A 7973-nucleotide genomic window follows, 5' to 3' on the forward strand; every position below is an offset into this window, starting at 1 on the left:
CTGGACGGGAGGTGGGGGATGGGGGAGGTCAACAAAGCGGATCTTCCCGCTGAAGTGGGTACAGTAGTTGACTCATGGGGTCAAGCAGGGATGGACTTTCCAGAGTTGTCACTGATATACACTCACATCATCAGCAGTGTGTTATATCTGCCATCACTCCTCACCAACAGCAGCAACTTAACGCTTCACAGGAAGCAAATAGAGCTGCAGAAGAGACAGGTGACACGACGACAGGGAGGAGGGTAAGAACACCTGGGTTGTGATGAATTTGGCACTAAAAAATGTTTAAATGTTTAATTGCCTTTTTTGTTCTCAGCACTTTAAAGACCTGTAATCTGTGTCAGTGTGGACGTCACTGAGGATGCCTTTCTTCTGTCTCTAAGTTCAAGAATCAATGTATGACCTCAGCTTCACCCTAGTTTTTTAATCCTTTGGTCTCTCAGGGTTCTCCAGCATTGAGCAAGATCAGGAACCAAACCGTCAGTCAAGATCAGGGAACCTCCAGAGCTCGAGACAAACCTGAGCCACAGACCAGGCGCCGCTCGCGACCTTTGACACGTAGCAGACCGCTGACTCGCTCTTCCCTCTCATCACTGACACATCTCCATGCTCGGCGGGCCAGGGTGAGTTTCTGCAGCGACTGGTGATGTTTGATGTGAATTCAAAAGTTCTAAATTAATGAGGAAAGACCAGGAGTTCTCACTTTGTTCTGAATACTTTGTTTCTGACTCGCACATGCAACCTGCAGCTTCCGCCACTGTGATCGAGGCCTTGCCTTGTAACTCTATCATCATGTTACAAGCTGCGCTGGTGTCCCTGATGTACCTCAACTTGATAAGATGACAGATGTAGTTCATAGCCTCAGTCCTCCCTGCTGCTGGCTCGGTCTTAGTCACTCTGGAGCACAACACACGCTGGTTTGAAGCTGAACAACCTCTCACAGTCTGCAGCAGACAACAGGCCAGACTGCTTCAGTCTCCAGATCTCTGATAGACATAAGTCATCTGCTGCAGGTTTATGATGTCTGTCAAACTTGACTTGAAACATCTCACCTTTTCTTAACCCAAGGCTTTTTCGGTAAATGTCTTCCTCCCTTTCCTCTTTGACTGTTTCTCTCATTGCCTCCCTTTCTCGTATCCTCCTCCTAACCTCTCTTTCTCTCTCCTGGGTCGCTGTCCAGTCTGCATGTTCTCTGCTGTTGCATGAAAGCAAGGGGATGAGACAGCTCTGCTCCATTCAGCAGAATGCAAGGTCACTTTTCATCATCGTCAGCACTGCAGCAGCAGTAGCAGCAGAAATGGCCACCGACGTCCAACAGGTTCAACTGTCAGACACACGAGTGGAGGCGACAAGCAAGAAACAAAGACGCTGATGGTCACTGATCAAGAATTCAGCCTTTTTAAGACTTTATTAGTACAAGTCAAAGCAATATTATGCATGAAAGTGAATTCTAGGCCTAAAAAATAACAGTTTTCTAGCCTTAATTGCAGCTTTTTTTTTGGCAGGGCTGTTAATTTTTCATTTTATTTGGTAATCAGCATTTCAATGATGTATTTCATGCTCGTGTTGAGACTAAAACCGTGTCTCACCTAGAAATCGAAATATTGTTCAACTGTGCACGAGAGTCTTCAGCACAGTTGTAAAATGAGGAAGCTTTCAAATATTATGAATTGTTTAGAAGTTATTGTTACCGCCATGCAGGGACAGACGTCGGAGCAGTGGAATGTGATGTGCTGGGATGTGGATGATGAAAAGAAAAGTTCTGTTACCCCCACCCTCTTTTTTGCCAGTTCAAGGCATCTGGCAACTTTAGCAATTGCTGCCTAAAAACAAGGAAGTGTTGCTGAAAACAATTTGCATCAAATCTGACTTGAACTGCACACCTTTTTCAATTAATCGGTGCCTTTTATCAAGGTACTTCATGGGTTAAATGCTCTAAGCGTCTTTGAGAACCTACCACAGTTCCTGTGTTGAATCTGTTGTGTTTTCATGCAATCCCAAACTAACTGGATGATGTAGAGATTATGGCTCTGTGGCCTTCTTCTGTTACAGAACTTCTTGTTCTTGGACTGATGGGGAGACCAAAGAACAAAAAAAGGTTTTTCCAAAATGTAGCCTGAAACCTGCAAAAACCCTCACCCTTGCAGCACCTTCCAGCCCTTCGCCAGACAAGCTGACGAACATTTCAAATTTCAGAGCACGTGCTGCTGTTTTTCTGCAACCCAGTTCTGGTGCAGATAGAACTCCCTTCTCCAGCTGCTCTTTTGTACTTCACCCAGTTGTTGATCTGAAGTCTTTGTAAATCTGATATTTCCTATTGACACACAAACGCAGCTAAAGTACCTAAAACATTTACACAGTGATAGTCGATTTAATATGGAAAGAGACTGCATTCCTCCACAGAACACATAGTGTGTCAACATTTTTAGATGAGTGTGTGCGTGTGTGTGTGTGTGTGTGTGTGTGTGTGTGTGTGTATGTGGATGTGTAGGTAGGTAGGGGGAGCAGCAGGGGCCGTGGGATCAGACTGATGCTAAGGAGTGGGTTTATTTTCCCCTGACCGTGACTGATAAAGTACAGCTGTACAAACTGACATGAACTCACACACATAGATCCTTCTCTGTTCCTCTCTGCTCCAAATTTAGTGTACTTTTTTCTATCAGTGGTATTTATAGTAGACCTGCAGTTTCTGAATGGTCACATATTTGATTCTGAATAGATGTTGATGGACTGTTAGCGTTAGGGTGAGGGATAAAGATTAAGAAAATACAAGAGTGGAAGAATTTAGTCCCTCTAATGGACCAGATTGGTTGACTTTATTTTAGAAATGGTGTTTGGATTTAATTTTTGACATTTCACCTTCACTTTTGATGTTTCAAGATGCAAAATAATTCAAGTCATGTTTTATTACTCATTATTTCAGAAATAATGGTTAATATTCGCTTATCAGAGAGTCTGCTATTCCCTCTATCTGGGGGAATTTTATGACTTAAATCAGTATTTTTATGTGAAATTTAAAACATTTTGTACTGTGAACTGGACTTGATAGGTAAGATGATGACTCATTTATTAGATAATTTCAAGTATGAGCTCAGGGCAGATGGGAATCAGAACATTTCTCATGCATCATTTGGTAAAATCCCAGTTTCTGCTGACCTTCCTGGGGTGACGGGGTTTCCCTCTGACACCCATAGCAACACACTGATTAGGTTAGATAAGATAATTAGATAAATCTGGGCTATAGTTTCCCTGATGTTATAGCTGGTAAATTCCTGTGGATTGTGGGAATTGTAAGGAGGGTGCATGTCTATTTTTGTCATGTCCTCCTCCTGATCGGTGACTGAGCTTTAATTTCCTGTTTTAAAACACCAGCAATTTAATATGTGAGTCATGTATTGTTGATAGTGGATTTCACTCTTTGCTCTCTGCCGCGTTTCTTCTTTTCACATCGGGTACCATCATCAATTCTGATTAAATTTTCTGTCATGCCCCCTTTTTTCTCCTCTCCTTCTTCCAAGTCAGCTCACAGACTCAAATGAGCTCACACACACACACACACACACACACACACACACACACACACACACACACACACACACACACATCCGCAATATCTTTGACAATTTCCTGTAGTGTAATTGCATCATTTATAATAATTTAGAGCGCTTTCCCTGAAGCAGCTTCAGTCTTATTCATCCGTGGATGTCACCCTGGGAAACAACATATTCGTCACATGTAATTCAGGTGTCTTTGGAAAATCTTATCTTGTCACACGGGTTTCTCAGGAAATCTGCCTCTGATGACAGAACCAAATATGGAATTTGGTTCATTTTCTTGGCCTAGCCACTGTTTCTGTCTGAGAAGAGTTTTTATCAGGAAAACTGAGTCACTGCCTTTTGCTGGTATTGAGCTTTCAGTCTCCAATGTGGTTTCACTGTCTCTCAACTTTATTAGTTTTGCTTTTGTTGTCATTGTTAATCACTTCTCTTTGTTCTCATGTCAGGGTGCAGCAAGAATGACGAGTGGATCAGCAGGTAAGATGACCCTTGTGTGTGTGTGTGTGTGTGTGTGTGTGTGTGTGTGTGTGTGTGTGTGTGTGTGTGTGTGTGTGTGTGTATACACTCAGTATCCATTTTGTTGGATTGTTTGCATTCCCACTTTGGGATAAAACTGGACTTCTGGGAATGTCTCCCACAGGATTCCCGGCCAGTATGTCAAACCCCAACCACCCAGAAGTCATGATATACTGTTACCACACACACACACGCACGCACGCACGCACGCACGCACGCACGCACGCACACACACACACACACACACACACACACATATTCTCGTACATAAACAGATTTTCAGGCAAAATTTGACTGATACCAAATATCAGCTGGATTAAAAGGAGCTTCAACAAAATCTGTTTTTTTCCTCTTTCATTTTTATCTTTTATCTCCTCCCACTGGGACTCGAGTGATAAGAGTCGGAGCAGATGATTAATGAGTCCAGCTCTGACCCCTGTCCATATCTCTTATCCTCATAGTGTGTCCTCATTTGATTGACATGCACAGGCGTCACGGTGACTGTAAGTTAAGTGCTATGCAGGGAGACGCCTCAGCAATGGGATCACATTTTCTGCACTGTGGGATTGTTTATTTTTGTGTACTTTCTATGGGTTTGTGTACGTGTGTGGGGTGACTCTAATGTGGCACCAGCGCCAACCAGGGTCACATTACTGTCAGTGATAGTCCATGGAGGAGAGGTGCAGTGTGGGTAATGAGGCCCCAGAGGCCAAGGGGAGGTCAAAGGTGATGCCGTCAGTGGCCTACGACGAGAGTGAAAGTGTGCGTTTTTCTGTGTGTCTATGCAAGAGTGAGAAACATTTCTTTGCCCTCTCTAACTACTACAAACACAGTAGTGCTGAAGGAGGAGTTTGGATTAGTTTCATTGTTTGGGCTGTCATTCTTTGGGTTTGTTTTCTCACTTTAGAGTGTTTATTTTCTCCTCTGATATGAGGAAACACGTTGGCTGTTTGACAGGGATCCTGTCTAATCAATCAGTGTTTGTCGGTCTGTGTGGTCCGCGCCGTGGCGGCAAAGCGACAGGACTCGATTTGGATATATCTCTGTCCACATAGCTGACATTCACACGGCGCTCTGCCAGATAAACAGGGAATTCCTCCCTGGAGTTCCAACCAGAACTACTAGTGCTACCTGTGTTATCTAGCTCTACATTTTTGTAATGACCTGCAGCATATTTATTTGATGTGTGTGTGTGTGTGTGTGTGTGTGTGTGTGTGTGTGTGTGTGTGTGTGTGTGTGTGTGTGTGTGTGTGTGTGTGTGAGCAGGAATGCCATGACGGTATGTGGTTTAAATTAAATCCGCCCTCCAGCCACTGAGGAGAATGTTTTAATCCCTGCAAAACTGAAAGGATTTATTCTCAATACATCTTTCGGGGCGAATTAATATGCAATAACAGCAGAGTATTTTGTATAGATACTTAAGTGCTTGACTTGATCTCAAGTTTGTTTGTATTTCAATCTTTTAATCTTTGAGGTCACCACCATGGTGCCCACGCTGTCTCACATCAACTGTGCTGTACAGAACATAGAAATGATTTTTTTTTTACCTTAAATTTCTTACAAAAAAAAAAAATCTAGTTTTCCTGCTTCATGATTCCTAATGTGACATCTTAGATATCTGTAGTGCCCTGAACATGAAGTGTCTTACTGGATCAGACTTCATGTAAAAGTTAATTTTGTAAAGAAATTATAAAGAATACATGGGCAAAGAGAACTCGAGAACCAGAGAGACTTCGAGACTGCTCGTAAGCTTAGCACAGTGAATGATAGTAGAGGGGAAGTATTAGCATACCTCCAACAAAAATCATCAAATTGTTATGGTTCTGTCGAAAAATTTTTTGCCTTGTCAACTGAAGTTCCAATTGGGCTTTTTAGGAGCTGCGTTAAATTACTCCTGTTAATAATATTTGAAATACGAATGATTGTCACCCCTACTGCCACTGTCAGCACTGACAAGACTAAAAACAATTGGATTTCACATCCTGAAAGCAGTCAAACGTCTACCAAACTCATCAGTTCGCTTCTGTAGTTGAACTCGTTGCAGTACTTTGAGTTTCTGCTCTCTGTGTGAAATCACCACTCAAAGATATTCTAGATGTGCATGTGCCACCGCCTTGCTCTGAAGCCAGAACGCACTGACACACATTCCCACATTTTCACTCCAGATGAGGATTATAAATCCAAATCATATAATCTATCGGAGTGTTCATGTTATTGGAAAGCTCTCGGTGGGTAATCTTGGCCTGTTGATCCATCTACTATTTCCCTCACATGTCAGTAATATGTTTTTAATATGTCTGCCTGGAAGCCGCTCCGACAGACTCCTGACAAATGTTTTCTTAGCGGCAGCGTCAAGCTGATGTTCCACCCCAAAGTCTCTCTCTCATTTTTCTCATTAATAAAGGAGCACACTGAAGGAGAGGTGCTTGACTGTGTCAGCGTGGCGTCGCTGTGTGCGAGAGTTCAGTGTCAGGTGTACATGTGGCTCTCCTCCCGCCACTTATGGATAAGATACCTCACACACACAAGAAGTTGGCTCAGCAATTAAATGTGATAAAACTTATGAGTTAATGATGGCAGATTCCTGTGGTCTTCACATTTATGTGTGTGAGTGTGTGTGTGTGTGTGTGTGTGTGGGGGGGGGGTCAGTCGATGTGGTGTGTATACATGCCCTAGCGCCTGAATTAGAGGTTTATGATAATAGGGGGTCCCTTATTAATTCAGTGTGTGTGTGCGCATGCATGTGTGTGATAGTAAATAGTGTGGAAGAGGGGAGCAGTCCTTTTACAAGTCAGGATGTGGATTATTGGCTGTGGTCCCGGTCTCTCCCTCTGCAGCTCTTGAATTCCCTCTGTCTTTCTGCCCTCTGCTGTTTCTTCAAATCTTTCAAACTTCACACATTCATTTTTATTTTTCTTCATTGCCTGAACATCATTCCTGGAACTGTTTGCTGGGTTTCCATCAGCCGGGTCCTCTCCGTTAACCTTCAAAGGATTTTTTCTTCATATCTAAGATCACACTTCAACCTCTGCCCCCAAAATCTTAAAAGTAACTAATGACTACTGGAACAGAACATGAAATAACAGTCCGTTTGAATTTCAGAAATGTTGGAATACACTTGACTAATATTTTCTAACACACATTTCAATTCAGTTCACTTTTTAATGCTAAATAGTGGGAAGATATCTGAAGGACTTGCAGTGTGATGCCGACTTTCCTCCGTCCATCTGCTTAGCGAGTTGCGTGCTGAAGGAAGGTGAGCAGTCAGACGTGCTAGGATGATCCCTGCGTTAGTGATGCATATAGTATTTTTTTACTGATACTATTACTACTGAAAAAGTATCATTCATGAACTGCTATTAAAGTAAAGCAACTAGTATTGAAAACGCTTGAACTATACCCAGCCTTACTTGATTTTACTATATTTCATCTATCTTCGATTTTATATTTTCAAAGTTTTCTTTCTTTGTAAAGCTCATTGAATGACGTCTGTGCAATGTGGATAACACGCACTGACTTACGCACAAGCATTGGCTATTTTCTTCCTCACCTTTTACCTCATGCATGTATTAGCAATAAGACTGTTTACTGATCGGAGGAAAAATGACATCATAATACACGTTATTTTGCGCATTAACTCTGCGACGATTGTGTGTGTTAGGCATCACATGCACGCGTGTGTATTTGTTTTTGTGGTCCTGCAGCCTTTCACTACAGCACAGAGAAAAGACTGAAGGTCTCAAAGTCTTTGAATATTTTCCTGCTAAAAACTTATTTGAACGGCTAAAAACTTTTCTACGTGTGTGTCACCCTTAAGTGCCTTTACAATGAGACGCTCAGCAACAAGGCCTCCTATCAGCATGTGATCTACACTCCCAGGACCCGCACAGTTTCCTCTGC

This window comes from Aulostomus chinensis, chromosome 15, assembly GCF_037954235.1.
Source record: "Aulostomus chinensis isolate RoL2024-O1b breed Wild chromosome 15, RoL_Achi_v1.0, whole genome shotgun sequence".
Classification (NCBI taxonomy): domain Eukaryota; kingdom Metazoa; phylum Chordata; class Actinopteri; order Syngnathiformes; family Aulostomidae; genus Aulostomus; species Aulostomus chinensis.